A 23,255-nucleotide genomic window follows, 5' to 3' on the forward strand; every position below is an offset into this window, starting at 1 on the left:
AGATTAATTATTTGTATTTTGATTTGAATTATCTTGTCAAGAAAATAGATTAGGTCAAATTATGTGATAAATATTAATAATATGTATAATTAATTATTTTCAAATTTAATTAAAAAGATGTTTTGAAAAATTTCACAACTTGCCCTCAAGTTTTGGGATTTAAAATTTTGATTAAAACTTTTAATTTTGAAATACTTAAATCTGCAACCCTAGAATTTTACAAGTTTAAAATTCAACCGTAATACTATTATAATATTATAAGATTAGTAATCATATGTGTATAAGATTAAACTAGTCTTACCATTAGTAGGCCTCATTCACGAAGCCGATCTATAAGGGGGTATAAGGTTGCTGCCTATAAAATGGCAATTTAATGAGTGTCCACTCTTTCCCACCGCTTCCTTGATTGGTGGAGGGTCGTTAGCCGAATGGATAGGATAAGGCAACTAATTCCTCATTAAAAGTATAATGTTTAATAAAGTAACTAAATGTTTTTATAAAATTCCCAATCTTAGTTACTTTAGGTAAAATGTGAAATGATGTTATTCCATGAAATTACTCTTTGCACCCTGCCAAGTCGTTAGTGGAGTGTGCGTGGATAACCGGCACACTAATATGGGACTAGTAATGGTGGCAAAGGGTAACTCGATGTTTATCATAGATCAATGGAGCGTGTGTGGCTAACCGGCGCATTGATTAGGTGGTAAATGACATCGAGAGTACCAAGTACATTTGCATGGTTATTCACACCTTGTTTGTGATCCTCAGTATCTCAGTCAGAAACTTGTAGGGCATATCGAGATTTAAACATGCCATTGAAAAGTTCAATGAATCTCAAAACATCTAGGAATTTCAATACATTTAAAAGTTAATTGTCTTTTCATTTTTCATGATGGAAATTGGTAAATCGTCATTTACCTACCATCAAATTATTTGCAATAAGATTACGGCATCCCTCTTCTGAATTGTAAATAATTGTGTTGTGTCCTAGCCCTAACTTTTCATTTGGGTGTTAAATTGGGGATTCTTATCTAATCTAAACTTTGTTTCTTTTCTATTTCACATATCTACTTCGAACGACAACAACGCTTCTAGCTCGACCCCTTCCGGCTCATTCTCACTCATGAACATGTGTAGGAGGGTGATATTTGATGGGTCCAATTTTAACGATTGGATCCACAACATTCGCATGGTCACCCGTTACAACGACAAAGCATATGTTCTCGACAAGGAGCTAAAAGAGGTCAATGTGAACACTGCTACTCCCGAAAAAATCACTGCTTACGAAACTCATGAGCGAGATGCTACGAAGGTTCATTACATCATGCTCGCAACAATGACTGCGGAACTCCAAAAGTTGTACGAGGACTACTATCCATATGAGATACACCAAGATTTGATGGAAAGGTACCATCAAAGTGCTAGGTAGGAACGGTATGAGATCATCGCTGCGATGATCACTACCAAAATGAAGGATGGAGAGTCCATCATGACCCACTTGCAGAAAATCCAGAGATATGTGGACCGCTTGCTAAAGTTGAATGTCAACTTTGATGAGGAGCTAGCCATAGATATCATTTGACATTCCTTGCCTCCTTGCTACGACCAGTTTCGTATGACCTACCACATGAACAAGGAGGAGGTCACTCTAAGCAAGCTTCGAGGCCTGCTAAGGACTACTGAGAGTAGTCTTAAAGGCAAATATATTGCATCTATTCCTACTACTGCTACCTCCGTCTTGGCTATTGGGCAAGGAAAAGGAAATAAGAGCAAGGCTCCTTCTAAGAGCCACAAGGGAAAGTCTCATGATGGTACCTCTTCTAGTGGAACCAAATCTGGTCCTACTGCTCCCTCTTCCAACCTGAAGGATGTAGAGTGCTTCTACTTCCACGACAAAGGGCATTGGAAACGAAGCTGCCCGAAGTATCTGCAAGATATCAAGGATGGGAAGATAAAGCCCTCCTTCGTAGGTATTTATACTATTCAATCTAATAACTCATCACATGCTATGTCTTGGTCCTCGATACAAGATGTGGTTTTCACATTTGTTCTGATCGTCAGGGTCTGAGAAGAAGTAGGGATGTGGAGCATGGGAAGATAAACTTGATAATGGGTAATAGGAAAGCGTCACCTGTCACCAAGATTGGAGTTTACTCTTTAGTGCTTAGTAATGGGTTAGGTTTAGATTTGAAAAATTGTTGCTACTCGTCAGAACTGACACTAAACATTATTTCTTTTCATGGTTTGTATAAACAAGGCTTTAGATTTTCGTTTAATAATGAAAATGGTTTTATTAATTCTTTCTTTAATTGTACTTTCTATTTTGAAGCATTGCCTTGTAAATGGTATTTATGAAGCTGTGTGGTTGTAGACAACTTAGGAAATGATGTGTTTCATAACGATTCTTCCAATAGTTTGGATAAAGCATGCTTGTGGCATTGTCGTCTTGGACATGTCAACAAGAAGCGTATAGCCTAACTCCAAAAGGATGGAGTGTTGGAGTCATTTAGCCTTAGGGATGATGACACGTGCGAATCTTGTTTACTTGGAAAGATGACCAAGTCACCCTCCATTGGTACTTGTGAAAGGGATGAGGGTTTATTGGATCTCATACATACCGATGTATGTGAGCCCTTTAAATCCACCACAAGGGATGTGAACCGCTTCTATGTGACTTTTACCAATGATTATAGAAGATATGGGTATATCTACTTAATCAAGAACAAGTCAGAAACCTTTGAAAAGTTCAAAGAGTTTAAGCAGGAAGTGGACAATCAGATGGGCAGGAAAATTAAAATTCTACGATCCGATCGAGGAGGTGAGTACCTTAGTATTGAATTCTACGACTACCTCAAGGAATGTGAAATTGTTTCACAATTGATGCCACCTAGGACACCGCAGTTGAATGGTGTGGCTGAGATGTGCAATCGAACCTTGTTAGACATGGTTCGTTCCATGATGAGTCAAGCTTCGTTACTTATCTCATTCTAGGGGTATGCCATAGAGACTGCCGCCCATATCCTTAATCTAGTAACGACTAAGAAGATTGCCAAAACACATCACGAGATGTGGACATGGAAAGTCTCCTTGTTAGCACATATCAAGGTTTGGGGTTGCAAGGCTTTCATAAGACGAGAGACTCACAACCGGCTCGAGTCTCATAGTGAGTGGTGTATTTTCATCGGCTATCCACAGAAGTCCTTTGGATATCTCTTATATAAACCGAGTGACAATGTTGTCTTCGTTACGAGGAGAGTGGTTTTCTGAGAGCGAGAACTCGTATGCCAAGAGGACAGTGGGAGGCAAATTGATCTTGAAGAGCTTCAAGAATCAAATGATGAAGGAACCTCTAACTAACACTGGCGCTCAACACGAGGAGGAAACCCCCGTTGAACCGATTGACGAGTCCTTACCTCTTAGATGTTATAGTAGAGTTAGCGTTCCACCCGTATTATATGGTTTCCATATAACTATTGAGGATGATACGTTTATTATTGATATTACACTGATAAATTTGGGAGAGCCTAACACATACAAGGAAGCCATAGCAGGCTCAGAGTCTGCAAAATGGAAAGAGGCTATGGATAACGAGATTCAGTCCATGTATGACAATCAAGTTTGGAACTGGTTGACAATGTGCCAGGTCATAAGACGGTCGGGTGCAAATGGATCTTCAAGAAGAAGACCGACATAGATGGGAAAGTACACACATATAAGGCGCGATTGGTTGCAAAGGGCTTTACTCAAACTCCTGGAGTTGACTATGATGAGACATTATCACCAGTTGTGAAGATTAAATCTATATGGGTTATGCTAGCCATAACTGCATTTCATGACTATGAAATATGGAAAATGTATGTTAAAACCACTTTCCTTAATGGGAAGTTGGCTGAAGATGTTTACATGAGTCAGCCAGAGGGTTTTGTCAATGCAAAGCACCCTAATAGACTGTGTAAGCTTGAGAAATCCATTTATGGATTGAAACAAGCATCTCACAGACGGAATCTTTGTTTTGATGAGAAATTCAAAGAGTTTGGTTTTTTGAAAAGCAAGGATGATTCCTGTGTATATGTCAAAGCCAGTGGGAGTATAGTTAGCTTTCTCGTATTGTATGTGGATGACATACTGCTTATAGGAAACAACGTCCCAACCTTACAGGAGGTTAAGTCTTGGCTTTGGAAGTGCTTCGCTATGAAGGACCTCGGAGAAGTTGCTTATATTCTTGGGATAAGGATTTTGAGAAATAGGAGTCAATGACTGATAGGACTTAGTCAAAGTACTTACTTGGATAAAGTGTTAAAACATTTCAACATGGAGAATTCCAAGAAAGGGGAGTTACCAATCCGAAGCAATACCAAGTTGAGTAAGACTCAAAGCTTGAGTACCGATGCCGAGATAGCAGAGATGAACAGAGTACCATATGCTTCTGCAGTTGGCTTAATCATGTATGCTATGACATGTACTCGCCCTGATGTGGCCTTCGCTTTGAGCATGGTCAGCAGATATCAAGGGAACCCTGGCAAAACACATTGGACCGCAGTAACGAATATTCTTAAGTACCTTCTGAGGACTAAGGCATGGTTTCTTATCCTCAGTGGGAGTGATTACTTGAGAGTACGAGGGTATAGTGACGCTAGTTTTCAGACTAATCGGGATAATTTCCGCTCGCAGTTGGGCTGGGTCTTTACCCTGATTGGAGTAGTAGTGACATGGAAAAGTTCCAAGCAGGAGACCGTAGCTGATTCAATGTGCGAATCAAAGTACAAAGCATCAAGCAAAGCGTCAAAAGAGGCAATATGGCTAAAGAACTTCATCAAATACCTTGGAGTTGTACCGGACATAAAGGAGCCAATGTAGATTTTATACGATAACGAAGGTGCAATTGCCTTAACCAAGGAACCGAGGGTTCATGGCAGATCCAGGCATATCGATAGGAAATATCATTTCATTATACATCGGGTAAAAGAGGGACTCCTCATGGTAAAGAGGGTATCGTCAGAAGAGAACCCAACAGAACCCTTTACGAAGGGACTAAGTAGAGTTAAGCATGTGCAACACGCTAGGAGCATTGGGCTGAAGGTCGATATTAGTTTTAGTGATTAGATATCCTTAGAAACTTGTAATAGATAAATTGTAATTGACATTTTGATGATTAAATAAAGGTGTTTTATTTATAAGTAGTGTTACTGTCTTGTGTCAATTATTTACTATTGTTTCACTTTGCATGTTTTGACTTTCTAAATAATAAGATTATTTAAACCATCCATAGCCGATCATATGTTGGAAGTAAGTATGAAAGAAGACTGTCATGATTTGGATTGTAGATTGTCTAAGTGTTTAGACATAGAAAAAGTTTGCTACAACGTTCATAAGTGCTTTTGAAATATGACTTGAGTATTGGATTAAACCCGCACTCACATGAATCACCTCATGGAATTTAATCATGAGTGATTGTGAGATGATAATATCATATAGTCTTTAAACCTAGATATATGAGTTGTTGTTTATGATTCGGTTGTGCATTGATAATGCGCAAACGCATCAGTAACTTGATGTTATAAAACGTATTATTGTGTACGATTTGATGAGTAAATAGTACAAGCATATAAGTCAAAGTTTATCTCTTCCTTTTATCCTACAAGGCTAAAAGCGATATCTTGGGCCCCTCCATGATTTTGTTTTGACCTATGTGTTGGGCCCGGTTAGGACTGAACTGATGTGTTCAATTAAGTTCTATGTCAGACAAATTATAGATCGAGAAACAAACTGTTGGATAATAAGTATGACTATGTTCCGTGTAATTGTCCACACGATATCATGAGAACGGAGGACTATACGATCCCTTATCTAAAGGACGTGTCAGAGTTCGACAACGGCTATTGAGAGCTACAATTACTAATCGGATTTTTTGAAGTCATACTTTCATTTATAGTTATTAGACTTATCCAAGTGAGAGACTGTTGGATTAGGTGTCTAAGCTATAACTATATGTGGTACGTACCTGACCCGGTTGTAGCATGGTCCTTTTGGGTTGCCTTCACCGGAGCCACGTGACTGGATGAATAATGGAGAAAGAGGTTATTATGATTTATTAATATATTATATGAATAATATAATAAAGGAGAAATCATATTAATTAATATTGGTCAAGAATTAATTTAGAATTAATTTTGTGGTCAAAAGATATTAATTAAACTTGGGCGACTGATATTGCAATTATAAGATAGTTGCAATATGGGCTGTGGATCCCTTAGGAAAGGGATGGATGATTTTATAGGGGAGCCCATGTAGAAATCGTCCAAGCTAGGGATTCTAGAAGGATATTGTGGGCTGCTTTGAGCTTAAGCAATCGGATTATGCCTTTGACTGAAACCCTAACTCCGCAGCTATATAAGGAACCCTTGGGCACTAGAATTTGGCTACCAGAAACCCTAGAAGGATTCCAAGAGCCGATTTTGAGTCTTCCCCTCTCTCTCCTAGATCATCCAATTGCTTTAGTGTTTATGATTCATTAGAGGCATCATAATTGAGGTGCTAGGTTCTCAAAAGCTTAGGCTCAACAACCAGCCATCAAAGGTAACTTTCTAACTTGTTTATTAGATGTTAATTTCATTTGGTTGTATGCTAGATTAGGGTTTGATAGATTTGGATGATTATTGTATGTACAAATAGAAAAACCTAGATCCAAAGCTTTTGGGTTTGCATCTGCACCATAGGATTGATGTTTTGCTCATAACCCAACAAATACACCATTATAATAAGCATTAATACTACCAATTTCATTATTAAAAGAAAATGTAAAACATTGTTTATACAAACTATGATAGGAAATAATATTTCTCGCCATATCTGATTAGTAACAACAATTATTCAAATCTAAATTTAACCCAGTATTATGCAATAAAGTATAAACTCCAATCTTGGTGACAGACGACTTTTTCCTACTCCCCATGATCAAGTTCATCTTCCTGTGCTCCGCGTCCCTACTTCCTTTTAGTTGTTGCAAATCAGAACAAATGTGAAAATGACATCATGTATCAAGGACACAAGAATTAGCATGTGACGACTTGTTAAACATAATAGTATAAATACCTACGAAGGAGGGTTTGATCTTCCCATCCTTTGTCCTGCAAGTATTTGAGGCAACTTCATGTCTAGTTCCCTTTTTTATGACAATGGAAGCACTCTGCTTCCTTAGGATTTGAGGAGGGTGTAGCAGGACCACCTTTGGACCCACTAGAAGAGGATCCAACATGGGACTTTCCCTTGTGGCTCTTTGATGAATCTTTCCTCTTCTTTCCCTTCCCATGTCCAATTGCCAAGACAAGCGCAGTAGCAGTAGGAGTAAAAACAACATATTTTCCTTTAAGAATACTTTCAGCAGTCCTTGAAAGGCCTTGAAGCTTGCTTAGAGTCACCTCCTCCTTGTTCATATGATAGGTCATACGAAACTGATCATAACAAAGAGGTAAAGAGTTTAGGATAATGTCAATTTCCAATTCTTCATCAAAATTGACATTCAGCTTTAGCAAGCGGTCCACAAACCTTTGCATCCTTTGCAAGTGTGTCGTGATAGACTCTCCATCCTTCATTTTGGTAGTAATCATGGAGGCTATGATTTTGTACCTTTCCTACCTTGCACTTTGATGGTACCTTTCCATCAAGTCTTGGTGCATTTCATAAGGCCAAAATTCCTTGTAGGACTTCTGAAGCTCAGCAGTCATGGTAGCAATCATAATACATGACACTTTGGCCGCGTCCCTCCCATGGTCCTTGTATTCAACAATCTATTCGGGAGTAGCACTAGAATCATAAATTTCCTTAAGCTCTTTATCTAGGACATATTCTTTGTCCTCATAGCAAACGACCATTCTGATGTTTCGAATCCAAGCATTGAAGTTTGATCCATCAAATATGACCCTCCCACATAGGTTCATGAGGGATAAAGAGCCTGAAGGGTTTGGGTTTGAAGCAGTGTTGGAAGACATCTAAAAAGAAAGACAAAGTTTAGATTTGATAGTGATCCTTAATATAGCACCGAAATCAAGTATTAAGGCTAGGACCCAACACATTATTTTACAATTTAGAAGAGGGATGCTGTAATCCAATTGCAAAATATTTGAAGGCAGGTAAATGACGACTTACCAATTTCCACCATGAAAAACGAAATAGATTTTTAAGTTTTAAATGAATTGAAATTCCTAGATTATTTTGAGATTCATTGAACTTTTCAATGACATATTTAAATCTCGATTATGCCCTTCAAGTCTGTGACCGGGATTCCAAGGATCACAAACAAGGTGTGAATAACCATGCAAATTAGCTTGGTACACTTAATGTTACAAATCATCTAGTCAATGTGTCGGTTAACAACACACGCTCCATTGATCCATGATTAACATCAACCTACCCTTTGCCACACATTGTCATCCCAAATTAGTGTTCCGGTTAGCCAAACACGCTCCACAAATGACTTAACAAGGTGCAAATTGCAATTTCATGGAATAGCACCATTTTCACATTTTTCCTGAAGTAACTAAGATTGGGAATTTATAAAAGTTTAGTTACTTTAATAATAATCATTATACTTATTAATGAGAATTAATTTCCTATCCTACCCATTCGGCTAACGACCCTTCACCATTCAAGGAAGCGGTGGGTGAGAGTGGACACCCATTAAACCACCATTTTATAGGTAGTAACCTTATACCCCCCTTATACACCGGCTTCGTGAATGAGGCCTACTAACGGTAAGACTGACTTGTCTTATATATATATATATATATATATATATATATATATATATATATATATATATAAGTGTTAAACTTTAATATTATAATAGTATAAGGGTTGAATTTTAAACTTTTAAAATTCTAGGGTTTGGAATTAAAGTTTCATAAATGAGTCTCTTCAAGTTCCAAACTTGAGGGCAAGTTTTGTAACTTGTCAAGAATTTTGATTTCCATAACTTATGGATTTTAAAGTTCCATGAACGAGACCTTTCAAATTCCAAACCTAAGGACAAGTTATGAAACCTTTCAAGTTCTCTTAAATTCTATAACTTACAATAGTTAATGGTTTCATAAATAAAGACTTTTCATATTCCATAACTTGAGGACAAGTTATGGAACTTTTCAAGAACACATAGATCAAATTAAACTAATCCAATTATCATATAATTAATCATTTACCAATTTGACCTAGTTCATATTCAAGATAGTTTCAAATTTTACTAATAATTAGTTTTTTCATAAAATCAAGTAATTGTGTTAAATTTTCGTAACCTTCAGGGTTTTGGATGGGGATAAGCATTTACCATACTAGTAAAATCAAATTTTATGAACCAAAATAGTTTGTGGTAATGATTCTAATCCAAAACAGGCCAAAAAATCAAAAAACTGCCACCAGATGAGCCAACTCGTCGAGCCAGACTTTGCACTCGTCGAGTTCAGGGCAAAACTCATCCAACTCGTCGAGTCCATATATGGACTCGTCGAGTTCATCAGACAGTGGCCAAAAAAGTCATTTTTCCAACTATGAAAATCACGCATTTGCATCAATATAATAGAAAACACCCTAAGCGCTGATAGCACTGATGGGTTTTATATACTCTAGCATTCCTATGGTGCATATACAACCCTACTTCTTTGGATCTAAGTTTTCTCTAATTATACATGCAACATTTTTTTCCAAATCATAAAGCCTAAACTAGCATGGAAGGTAACATTTGAATAATAAAAAACAGTTAGAAGATAACCTTGTGTAGTAGCTTGCTTGTCTTTGACCTTTAGGAGCATAGCACCTCAAGTGTGATGCCTCAAATATCTTATAACAAACCAAGAACAAGAGAATGGACTTGTGAGAGAGTTTAGGGAGATCAAAATCTGCTAGCCACTACTATAGTGAGCATGGGTGGCGATTTTAGGTGTTAGCGACTGCTTTTATAGCTTAGGATTACAACCATGCAAACCCTAATGACTCTTCATATTTCTTAGTCTTTTGGGCTAAACCTTCTTGTACTTTCACATAGGTTTAGTCCAACTCTAATCAACCTGATTCATGAGTCCAACTAGAAGTATCACCGATTTACTTAATCATTCCTTGTATCTTCAATTAGTTTCTTTTGATCACTAAATTAATATCAAATTAATTCTTGATCTATACTAATTAAATAATGTGATTTCTCAATTAATATATTATACTTATAATATATTAATAAACCACAATAACCTCTTCCTCAAGTATCCATCCTATCAAATTGTTCCAAAGTGTTACAACCCAAATGAACCATGCAATTATTGGGTCAAGTACATATCAATTATAGTTATGGGCTTAGACACCTAATCCAACATATCTAATGGAAACCGGTGGTTGGATTTTAAATCAAAAACCACTACCACCACCGTCTTGAGGTGGTGGTTGTCGCCATGAACCACCGTCGACCACCACCGCCCGAGGTGGCAGTGATGGGTTTTATGTACTCTAACATTCCTATGGTGCACATATAACCCTAATGCCTTGGATCAAAGTTTTCTCTAATTATACATGCAACATTGTTTTCCAAAGCATAAAGCCTAAACTAGAATGCAAAGTAACATTTAACTAAAAAAAACAGTTAGAAGATTACCTTGTGTAGTAGCTTGCTTGTCTTTGACCTTTAGGAGCCTAAAACCTCAAGTGTGATGCCTCAAATGTCTTTTAACAAACCAAGAACAAGAGAATGGACTTGAGAGAGAGGGTTGGGAGATCAAAATCGGCTAGCTACAACTCTAGTGTGCATAAGGGGCCGATTTTAGGGTGTTAGGGACTTCTTTTATAACTTAGGATTACAACCATGCAAACCCTAATGACTCTTCAAATTTATTAGTCTTTTAGGCTAAACCTTCTTGTACTTTTACATAGGTTTAGTCCAACTCTAATCAACATGAGTCATGAGTCCAACTAGATGTATCACTGATTTACCTAATCAGTCCCTTTATCTTTAATTAGTTTCTTCTGATCACAAAATTAATATCAAATTAATTCTTGATCAATACTAATTAAATAATGTGATTTCTTAATTAATATATTATACTTATAATATATTAATAAGTTATAATAACATCTTCCTCAGGTATACATCCTATCAAATTGTTCCAGAGTGTTACATCCTAAATGGACCATACTATCATCGGGTCAAGTACATACCAATTATAGTTATGGGCTTAAACACCTAATCCAACAGTCTCCAACTTGGATAAGTCTAATAACTATAATTGCCAATGTAGCTTCAAAATTTGAGTAGCACTCGTAGCTCTCTAAAAGCCATTGTCGAATCCTGACGTGCCATTTAGATAAGGGATCGTATAATCCTCCGTTCTTCAAGATATCATGCAGACAAATACATGGAACATAGTCATACTTATTGTCCAGCAGTTTGTTTCCTGATTTCTGATTTGTTTGACATAGAACTTAATTGAACACATCAATTTAGTCCTGACCGGTCCCAGCACATAAGTCAAAAAAAATCATTGAGGGGCCCAAGATATCACTTTTAATCCTCTTAGGATAAAAGGAACAGATAAACTTCGACTTATATGCTTGTACTAACTATTAGTTAAATCATACACAACAGCACGTTTTATGACATCGAGTTACTGATGTGTTTTCATACTGTCAATGTACAACCAAATCATAATTGCAAACTCATATATCTTGGTTTGAAGATTATACGATATTATCATCTCACAATCACTCGTGATAAATTCTATGAAGTGATTTGTATAAGTGTGGGTTGATCCAATACTCAAATCTTATTTCAAGAGTACTCGTGAATGTTGTCGCAAATCTTTGCAATGTCTAACTCCCTAGACAATCTTAAAAACCCATTTATGACAGTCTACTTATATAACCTACTTCCAAAGTATGATCGATTATGGATAGTTTGAATAATCTTATTATTCTGGAAGTCAAAACATGCAAAATGAAACAATAGTAAATAATTGACACAAGATAGTAACTTTACATATAAATAAAACTCCTTTTATTCAATCATCAAATGTAAATTACATTTTGGTTATTACAAGTTTCTAAATATCTATTTAATAATTAAAACTAATATCATCTTTCAGCCCAATACTCCTTGCATGCAGCAAGTGCTTATCCCAGTTGAGTCCCTTTGTAAGAGGATCTGATGGGTTCTTCTTTGATGATATCCTCTTCACTATGAGTAGTCCTTCTTCTACTTGATGTCTTATAAAGTGATATTTTCTGTTGATGTGCCTGGATCTGTCATGATCCCTTGGATCCTTGGCTAAGCCAACTGCACTTTCATTGTCATAGAAAATATCCACAGGCTCCTTTACAGCTGGTATAACTCTAAGGTCTCCAATGAAGTTCTTCAGTCATATTGCCTCCTTTACAGCTTCGCTTACTGCTATGTACTCTGATTCGCACGTTGAATCAGCCACAGTTTCCTTTTTGGAACTTTTCCATGTTATTGCTCCTCCATTAAGGGTAAATGCCCAACCCGGCTGAAAGTGGAAATTATATATGTCGGCCTCAAAGATGGCGTCACTGTACCCTGTCACTCTCAAGTCCTCACTCCCACTGAGGGTAAGGACTCAATCCTTAGTCCTCCATATGTAATTAAGAATGTTCTTTACCGCAGTCCAATGAGTCTTACCAGGGTTCCCTTGATATCTGCTGACCATGCTAAAAGCAAAGGTCAAATCAGGGCGAGTACATGTCATAGCATACATGATCGAGCCAACTATAGAAGCATATGGTATTCGACTCATTTCTGCTATCTCAACCTCTGTACTGGGACTCTGAGTCTTACTCATTTTGGTATTATTGCTCTAGATTGGTAAGTCTCCTTTCTTGGAATTCTCCATGCTGAAACGTTTCAACACCTTCTCCAAGTAGGTACTTTAACTAAGTCCTATTAGTCTTTTACTCCTGTTTCTCAATATCCTTATCCCTAGAATGTAAGAAGCTTCTCTGAGGTCCTTCATAGCGAAACACTACCCAAACCTGGACTTAACCTCCTGCAAGGTTGGAATGTCATTTCGAATGAGTAGTATGTCATCCACATACAACACGAGAAAGCAAACTATACTCCCACTAGCTTTGACATATACGCAGGAGTCATCCTCGCTTCTTGAAAATCCAAACTCTTTAATTTTCTCATCGGAACAAAGATTCCATCTGCGAGATGTTTGTTTCAATCCATAAATGGATTTCTCAAGCTTACATACTCTATTAGGGTACTTTGCATTGACAAAACCCTCTGGTTGATTCATGTAAACATCTTCAGCCAACTTCTCATTAAAGAAAGTGGTTTTGACATCCATTTGCCATATTTCGTAATCATGAAATGAAATTATGGCTAGCATAAGCCCTATAGATTTAATCTTCGCTACTGGTGAGAAGGTCTCGTCATAGTGAACTCCAGGAGTTTGAGTAAAGCCCTTCGCAACCAATCGCGCCTTATAAGTGTGTACTTTCCCATTCATTTCGGTCTTCTTCTTGAAGATCCTTTTGCACCCGACTGTCTTACGACCTGATACATTCTCAACCAAGTTCCAAGCTTGATTGTCATACATGAACTAAATCTCACTGTCCATCACATCTTTCCATTTTGTAGACTCGGGGCCTGCCATGGCTTGCTTGTAGTTGTTAGCTTTATCCAAGTTTACCTGTGTACTATCACTGATAAATGTTTCACCTTCAGTAGTAATATGGAAACCATAAAACTCAGGTGTCTGTCTAACTTTACTGGATCGCCTGAGAGGTATGGACTCATCAATCAGTTCAACAGGAGTTTCCTCCTCGGGTTGAGCGCTAGTGTTTGAGGTTCCTTCATTACTTAACTCTTGAATCTCTTCATGGTCAATTTGCCTCCCACTGTCCTCTTGGCATATGAGTTATCTCTCTCGAAGGACTCCTCTCCTTGCAACGAAGACAATATTGTCACTCGGTCTATAGAAGAGATATCTAAAGGATAATTGTGGGTAGCAGATGAAAATACAATGCTCACTAGGAGGTTCGAGCTTGTCATGAGTTTCTTTTCTCACAAAAGCCTCACAACCCCAAACCTTGATGTGTGCTAACGAGGGAACCTTCCCTGTCCACATCTTATGAGGTGTTTTGAAAACCTTTTTAGTTGGAACTAGATTAAGGATATAGGCGGCAATCTCTAAGGCATACCCCCAGAATGAGTTAGGTAACGAAGCTCGACTCACCACAGAACGAACCATGTCTAGTAAAGTTCTATTCCGCTTACCAGCCACACCATTAAGCTGTGGTGTCCTAGGTGGCGTCAATTGTGAAACAATTCCACATTCCTTAAGATAGTCTTGGAACTTGATACTAAGATACTCTCCTCCTCGATCGGATCGGAGTATCTTCATCTTCCTACCCAACTGATTTTCCACTTCTTGCTTAAACTCTTTGAACTTTTTAATGGTTTTTGACTTATGCTTGATTAAGTAGATGTACCCATATCTACTATAATCATCAGTAAAAGTCACATGGAAGTGGTTAGCATCCTTTGTGGCGGATCTCAAGGGTCCACACACATCGGTGTGTATGAGATCCAACAAACCCTCACCCCTTTCACAAGTACCATTAAAGGCTGACTTGGTCATCTTTCCAAGCAAAAAAGATTCACAATTGTCATACAAACTTAATTCAAATGACTCCAACACTCTATCCTTTTGGAGTTGGGCTATGCGCTTCTTGTTAACATGTCCAAGACGACAATGCCATAAGCATTCTTTATCCAAAACATTGGACGAATCATTATGTAACGCATTATTTCCTATGTTATCTACAACGATCACTAAATTAATATCAAATTAATTCTTGATCAATACTAATTAAATAATGTGATTTTTGAATTAATATATTATACTTATAATATATTAATAAATCACAATATCCTCTTCCTCAAGTATCCATCCTATCAAATTGTTCCAGAGTGTTACAACCCAAATGGACCATGCTAGCATCGGGTCAAGTACATACCAATTATAGTTATGGGCTTAGACACCTAATCCAATAGGCAGTGGGTGGTGCCCGACCAATTAAAACTCTAATTAACCTAAAAAGTTAACCTTGGACCTTGTTGGCATGTGCTTGGGTTAGAAACCCTAATAAGGGTTTAGAAAACCCTAATCTTGGAGACTTTAGTTTAGGACTTGCGGGACCCACTTTTTGGACCGTTGGATTGGAGTTATGAATTATGCCCGAACACATTATATGATTGACCTAGTAGAGTGATGGACTTAATGGATTAAGTCCTTAATCGATTAAGTGTTCTTACTTAACCATAATCGTGAATTTATGTGCAAATCCTAGTCGTGTTGGGCTTCGAGTTGGGCCTTTCTTTTGGGCTTAGGTGTTTGGGTTCTTGATGGGCCATTTGAGAACAAGTGTATGGACTAGGAAATTTGGATGGGCTTTAGGGTAAGGCCTATATAAGGGGTTTGGGCCCAATTTGGAAAATTGGCCCATAATTGGGCCTTGATTAATTATTTGGCTTTTAAGCCTTCGGAGTGTAAGTTGGGCCTTGGTCTTGGACCAAGCTAGGTTAGGGGTAAAATGGTCTTCTTACCCCAAGTATGGATTTATGGTTATGCATTGGTACCCAATTGCTAATTGGGTGTTGTTTTGATGTTGACAGTTCAAGGATCTGTCAGCCAGCAGCCAGATATTTATCCATGGGACTTCAGCAGTGCGAGGTGAGTCTCTCACTATGTTTAGCGGGTCGAAGGCATGAATTCTAGCCATGGTTATCATGTTAGGATGCCAGTTGTCCGTGTGACTCTTTCATGTGTATGTATTGGTATGTATGTTGGGCAGGGCCCAATGGTTATTCTGTATGTTAGTATTAGGTTATGCATATATGATTTGTATGTGGGCAGGGCCCAATGATTGTGCAGTATGCTGCTATCTTGGTGATTTTCGTTTGTTTTTGAATATTATATGATTATATGGTTATATGTTCAGTGGGTGGGGCCCATTATGCGAGTATGGATAGGGTCCGTATCTCAGTGGGTGGGGCCCGTTATGCGAGAGTGTGAGAGGCCTGTATCGCAGTAGGTGGAGCCCATTATGGGAGTGTAGGAGGGGCCCATATCTCAGTGGGCGGGGCCCGTTATGCGAGTGTGGGCGGGGCCCGTATCTCATTGGGAGGGGCCCATTATGTGAATGAGGACGGGGCCCGTATCTCTTTAGGCGGGGCCCATTATTTGATATGTTTCGTATGTGGTATCTTGTGGAATTCATTAAGCTTTGTTCTTATGGTTTTCAGTTTATGTTTCAGGTAACTTGGTTTTCAATTGGAAGCGCTCCAGATGATTGTAGAGCACATACTACATGTTTCCACATTCTATGATTTACTCTAATTCGATGATGTTTTGCTTAATCTTGATTACCTTGGTTTTATGGAAATGATATGTATTAACGATTTATTAATCTAAAAACAAAAATTTTACGTTATTATCAGTGGGAAGTTACAAGATGGTATTAGAGCCTTGGTTCGATGGATTCGGACATACTCTCGGGTATGTTTGAACTCAAACTGAGGATTTGGTAAAGTTTTCAAAAGAAAAGTATTTTCAAGAAAAGAGTTTTCTAAGATAAGAAAGGGTGTGGTGTATGCAATCGACTGAGCTCAAGTAAGTTTCCCCTAAAATACCCATACATGTTACCTGATATGATTTGATTTATGAATCCGTGAATCACAAGCTAGTTAGGGCTAACGATCTGCTCAGTTTTTTCATGGTAGAATTCTATGAGAGATGCCTTGTATGCCTGTTGTTTGAGTTTGTAGACTTGCATGCTAGTTCTGATTATCCAGTGATAGTTGGCTTGATATATGATGCCTTGTAGCTAAGGAAGCATGGGATGCTAGGTTGGGTATAGATTGTATGTGTAAGTCAATCAGTTGCAGGAGTTGGAGCTCCTAGTTCGAGTTGTTGTATATGGGATTTGATGCTCGTGATTATTCTTTGGATTGGAGTGTTGCTGCACAAATGTTGCTTGCTTTGTGCTTTGTGGAACTCTTATGTGATGGGAGTTAGCTAATAAGTGAATATGTCAAGTCACATGTGATAAAGGTTGAATAATCTCAGAGTGATAGATTTGACCCTATTGCGCAACTATTGTCTGAGTGAAACCGTTGTAGGGATGAGTCTGTTACTCGAAGGATTATCTAAGCTTTGTTGCATGTGATTGTATTCATGAGGTGGGTGATGGACATTATGGGGAGTTCTTCAGCAGCTGATGGCAGGGTGAGGTCGGGAACCTAGGAAAGTCTGGGGATTGCTCCAGTGGGTGTTAGATGTGCTGGTTAGCGAGTGTTTGGAGTATGGATTTGAGAGGGCAACTTAGAGGATTCTGGAGAATTCTTGAGGAAAGTATAGATAGGTGTGGAAGGTAGTATTGGGGCTGTACTACTGAAAGCACAGGATCCATACTCGAATCGGGGAGAGTCTTAGAGAATCTAGGAAGCCTGTGGGATGAGGATTCTTAGGTATATTCGGATATTGTGCATGTTGTTTCAGTATGGTGGTGAGCACTTAGGAATGGGATTCAGATTCTGGTTCCAGCTAAGGAGCAGATACTGAGCCGATCGATGCGCGGATGTGGGAGTTCATCTCATTGGAGATTACTCACAGTGTTTCATATTGGACCTTGGTGGTGTTTGGTAAGGAAAGGATTATGGGGCTCCTTTATGGTCACCTCGGGGCCTTTCGATACAGGATTGTGGTAGCGCAGTTGGGGACTCATCTGGAGCCTGAAGCTAGTGGATCCCTAGAATCCTATAGGAAGGAGGATCCTATTGTTGGCTCTTGCCAGTTGGGATAAGATGGGAATTCTGCATAATGTCCTCAGGGGGGAGGTCAGAATTCCTTCAGGTGCTTTTGTAGGGATGTCATCTTTTGTTTTCTTCTGGGTTGTTATCGGGAATTTGTATCGCATTGGAATCTTATTGGGCTTGGGTAAGTTATATATTGGGATGGTACCTTCTACTGTCTAGATTATATTTCCAAGGATTGTGATGCGCCATTCTGCATGTCGGGAGTCTTCAATGAATCTTCAGAGTGTCGTATCTTTTTGAGTGGGTTTCAGTGTGTTCCGTTGTTTATCCTGGTTTTTGTTGGGATCAATTCAGGGGTGTTGTTTGGAAGATCTTTGGTCGGGGTTCAGGGGTTTTATCATCTTTTAGGATTAGATCGGCAATTTTCTATAGAATAACTTGTGTGTTCAAGCACTACTGTTGCTAGGAGATAGGCAGTAGCAGGTAGATGGTGATGTCAGATGCATGAGTTGATTGGTCATCGGAAGTGCCAAAGTAGTTTATATCTGCATGGGCTGTAGTCGGTTAGAGTTCAGTAACTCTTTGAGAATGGAAATTAGAGTGGATATTCTTCAGAGCATGGCAAGGGTTATGGTTTTTGTCACCAACATAAGATTTCAAGGAATTGGTATGGTATCACGGAATGTGATTTGGATTATCAGAATAGCTAAGGTTTCACGAGTATTCTTCAGGATTTCAGGAATTAGGTGATCAATGAGTCTGACCAGCAATGGAATGCTAGTATTGATTAGCACAGGTTATAGACGGTTCAAGCTATATGAGGTTGATGGGTCAGGAATCCATCAGATTTAACAGGTGAATGGGCTTCGTCGAATCCAAGTAGGGGAAAATCGATCAGAATTTTTGGCTGTTGGATCGGGTGTTGAACCAGGGCAAGTTTCGCATCCTTTTCAGGAAGAGAGACGACCCAAGTGGCCGTTTGGACTGAAGTTGTGTAAGTGGGAGTTCAGGGAACTTCCAGCAGCTGGTCGACGTCTGCTTGTTATGTATAGCATGTTTGTGGAAGGATCCAGTTCGAGGTTTGTGTTAGAGCCTCGCTGCATGTTCTTGTCCGATGAAGGCTTTGGGGTTCAAAGCATGACTTGAACACCTTATTGATTCCAGTCGAATGCGGGTTCGATTCAGGATATTTGGGTTTGGGATGGTTTGGTTTTGATGAACTAGGGGTGGTAATCATGGTTGGTTAGAAGTGTTGTTAGACTGTTATGGGATTGCAACATTCACCACTTGAGGTAGCCTATCGATGAGGTGGTCATGAGTTTAGAGGAGGATCGGTTCGTGTCGTAGGCACGACAGACAAGATTTTCGAGGTATATTTTCTTGTTTTAGATTGAGGACCATTGGGGTCCGAGGTGGATTTGGGCCTATGTAACCCTAGATGGTTGGGACCCGTGGGCGAGGATGATCTGTGGTATAGTTTGGATGGGACCCATGGGCAAGGCCTGTGTGTTTATGGCAATGCAGGTGGGACCTGGTAGAGACTGTTGGGTCAAGGTGTTGGATCTTGGATTTCAGGATTAAGTGTGTGGTTAGTAAGTGGTGCAGAGGGATGTTTGGGTTGGGTATCCTTGTTATCTGGACTCTTTGGAACCTGGTGGTTGGATCAGGTGCGAGACTGGTATTCTCAACGCTAGTTTGGGAACCTTTATATCCCGATCTAGGAAGGGGTTGTCGTTATCAGAAGGTCTGGGGTGAAATGAAAGCGCAAATCCATGGATCTCGGGTTATGAGTTGAGTATCAGGTCGGTTTTTAGGTAAGATATCGAGTCGGGTATCGCGAGTGTTTTGTGTAGGATTTTCCGTTCCGTGGGATAAGGATCAGGGTATCTATATGCTGAGGGCATCAATCGAAGGGTTCAAGGGTAATGAATTGATTCAGTTTTGATGGTAGATCAAGCTCTTGTGATTGCGTCTTGGATTGGTTCTATTTGTGAAGGGCATCACGAAAAGTCGAGGCGGTATTATTGATTTTGAACTTATGTGTGGAGTACCTTGTTATTCGGAGGAGATGTTAGGTCACATGCTGTTGGGATTGCATAATATCAAAGTAGATGATTTGATCTTGTTGCGCAACTCTCGTCTGAGTCTAACTGTTGCAGGGATGAGTCTTCTACTCGAAGGAATATCTGAGCCTTGGTCAAGTATAAGTGTTCTGCAGGGATACTTGAATGGTGATTATTTTTCTAGTGGGAACCTCAAGTTATCGGAAGTTGGGTAGTTAGTTGGGGGATAGGTGGATTGGATTCAACAAAAATGATTCAGTATGGTTGGTCTGTCGGGGAGTCAGACCATCTCGAGACTTCAAATTTCAAATTGAGTAAACGTGATTATGTTGCAAGGAATTCATTCATCTTCGGGTTGTAGAGCCCTGCGAGGGTTGGTTCGGGTTGCCTTGGGAAGGTTAGGGTGTACTCGGGGTTGTGGTTGTATTGCTCAAGTTCTTTGGCGTGTCGGGAATAGTAAGGAATGATTTCGAGGACGAAATCCAATTTAAGTGGGGGAGAATTGTAACATTTCGTTAGAAACATAAAGAATAAATAATAAACCCTAAAACCCCGAGACGTATTTTTTTATATATATTGTATTTAGCCCTAAGTCGTATTAATTAGCGGGGTGTGCATATTGGGGGTTAAATTGTAACTTTGGACTTGAATTGTAATGGAATCTGAAAGATCGGGGTTGTTTTGTTAATTGTGGGCTTGAATTAAAAAAGAATAAGAGAAGGAGGGACGGAAATGTAATATATATATATATATATATATATATATATATATATATATATATATATATATATATATATATATAAAGTTTGGGAGCTAGTGACAGGACTTAAACCCGTTCCCTGCCACCCTCTTGCTAACCGATACCCTCTCAAACCCTAACCCTAAATTTTCCAGCCGCCACCCTTATACCCCCATACTCCAGCCGTCACCAACTCCTAGTCACACATGGACCGCCGAGCATCACCGCCACTACTCTCATTCCTGGCAAAGGCGAGGGTTGCGAACCCAACACTGTGATGGTGAGGAGAGCGGACGAATGAATTATTTGGCCGCTATGTCTCTCTCTCCATCGATGACGCAATCCTCTTTCTCCCTCTTTGTTGCTTCTGTCCTGTCTCACCGTTGTCTTCGCTGTCATACGGTTGTTCCGTCTTGTTGATATTCTCCGACCACCGCCTGCCACCACTAGGGTGGCTATGTTGGTGGGTGTTTCAGTAGGTTTCGTGTAGGTGTGTATGTTGTTTCAGGAAGTCGAAGGCGTGTGTGTGAGTATTCCGTTGGACGGAAAACATGGGAAACCACCATGGCAACCAACCATGGCGACTGTCACATTGATGTTGCCCTCTACCACTATCAACCGTTGTGTTAGGTGGCTGTGTGCATGATGTTTTATTCATATGAGTGTTTTTCTGCATTGGTTGATGTAATGGAAGCTGGTGGTCGGATTTTAACTCGAAAACCACCACCACCGCCATTAGGTGGTGGCTGCCGTCGTGAACCATCGTCGACCACCACTGCCCGAGGTGGGAATGGGTGGTGCCCGACCTATTAAAACTCTAATTAACCTAAAACGTTAACCTTGGACCTACTTGGCATGTGTTTGGGTTGGAAACCCTAATTAGGGTTTAGAAAACCCTAATCTTAGAGACTTTAGTTTGGGACTTGTCGGGACCCGCGCTTTGGACCGTTGGATTGGAGTTATGAATTATGCCCGACCATATTGTATGATTGACCTAGTAGAGTGATGGACCTAGAAAACCCTAAGCTTTGTGCTTACGGTTTTCAATTTATGTTTCAGGTACCTTGGTTTTCAATTAGAAGAGCTCAAGATGATTACAAAGCACACACCACATGTTTCCGTAATCTGTGATTTACTCTAATTTGATGATGTTTTTGCTAAATCTTGATTACATTGGTTTTATGGAAATGATATGTATTAACTATTTATTAATCTAAATGCAAAAAATTTACGTTATTATCAGTGGGACGTTACACCTTTAGAATTTAAGCCATTTAAGTTTAATTATTTTCTATATATTCTTATGTAATTATCTTTTGAGTATCAACCAGTCTGTTATCTTACATGATATCAAAACTCTTGGTTAAAATCCTACTACTGATCACAACCCACAATCATCGCCCTCTACCTCCGGCAATATTCTCTCATAGTCATCGGATGTGCCTTCATTATGCTCCGTATTTTCCTTTTTTGCGTAAATAATAAAACACCCGTCGAAACCAAAGTAGAGCTCTTTCATCGGCTTCTTCTACTGCTTTGTTTGTTTATGCTTCCTCCTCAGATGACGCCTGCCTCCGAGCCTTTTGCCTCTTCCTCGAATGGCATCTTCCTCTGATCCTTCTACATTCTCCTCATCTCACCACTTCTTCAGATCTATTTTCGGAGTCAGTGTCTTCATTTGAGATTGTTCATTGAAGGATTGCCCCTTAATATGGATTTCGTGTAACCCAACCATAGAATTAAAATATTATGTTTGAAAAGTTTTCACACAATCCTACGAGAAGATCCAAATTACTTATCGATTTCAAAACCTTACCTGATTCCCATATTTTTAACATTTATCACCATTTAACGTAGCTTTTTTAGGATATTGTGATAATACTTTATGTTACCTATGGTTTTGATTTGTTCAACCAATTATGCCATTCAATAAATACTTATTTGTTAAACAAACTAGGTGTAAGACCAATGTATTACTTGAGTTTATTTTAAAGGAAAAAAAAAATGAAATTCTAAATATTTGAGAAGTTCAAATTTATAAGAAAAAGAATAGTAAAATATTGAATTATTAAAATTAAATTGTTTGTTTTTCTTTTAAATTAAACAAATAATCTAGATAAATAAACAAATGAAACTAATGAAACTTTAATTTAGAAAATTTGAAATTAGATGGAAGTTAATTAATTAAATTATATGTATTTATTATTACATTTATTGAAATTATTACATTTAAATATTACGTGAAAATTAATAAAATAAAAAAAACCATAAAATGCCATGTGGAAAAAAATTAATTGAAAATAGCCACAAAATGACATATGACCAAATCAATTAAAATATGACATGTGGCAAAAGATTATTTATTTATTAGGGAGTATAATAAACTAAAATGAAAGTTTAATTATGTGAATTTCAATTTCACCATCAAATAAATTTACAAAAATCCAACATTTTAATAAATAGAAAACATTTTATATTATCCGTTCACATGTACACGATAACATTTGACAATTAAAGCGAAAAACTACTTTTATGTAAGTAGGAAGGATGCTTTAGGAAGTACAAACATATGTGATAAAAAAGTCAATCAGGAAGTTTAGTAACATATCTTACACTACATGTGTTTGTCACCTACCAGATA

The 23,255-nt window shown here is 38.5% G+C and overlaps 1 pseudogene; it reads right to left on the bottom strand.

Annotated features, from left to right (window-relative positions):
* The window catches only part of LOC145095742 (uncharacterized), a 29,847-nt pseudogene extending 8,470 nt beyond the window's left edge, over positions 1-21,377 (bottom strand).
* Between the last annotated feature and the right edge of the window lie 1,878 nt (positions 21,378-23,255).

The sequence above is a fragment of the Lactuca serriola genome, chromosome 3 (assembly GCF_051521515.1).
Source record: "Lactuca serriola cultivar US96UC23 chromosome 3, Lser_US96UC23_V15, whole genome shotgun sequence".
Lineage (NCBI taxonomy): Eukaryota > Viridiplantae > Streptophyta > Magnoliopsida > Asterales > Asteraceae > Lactuca > Lactuca serriola.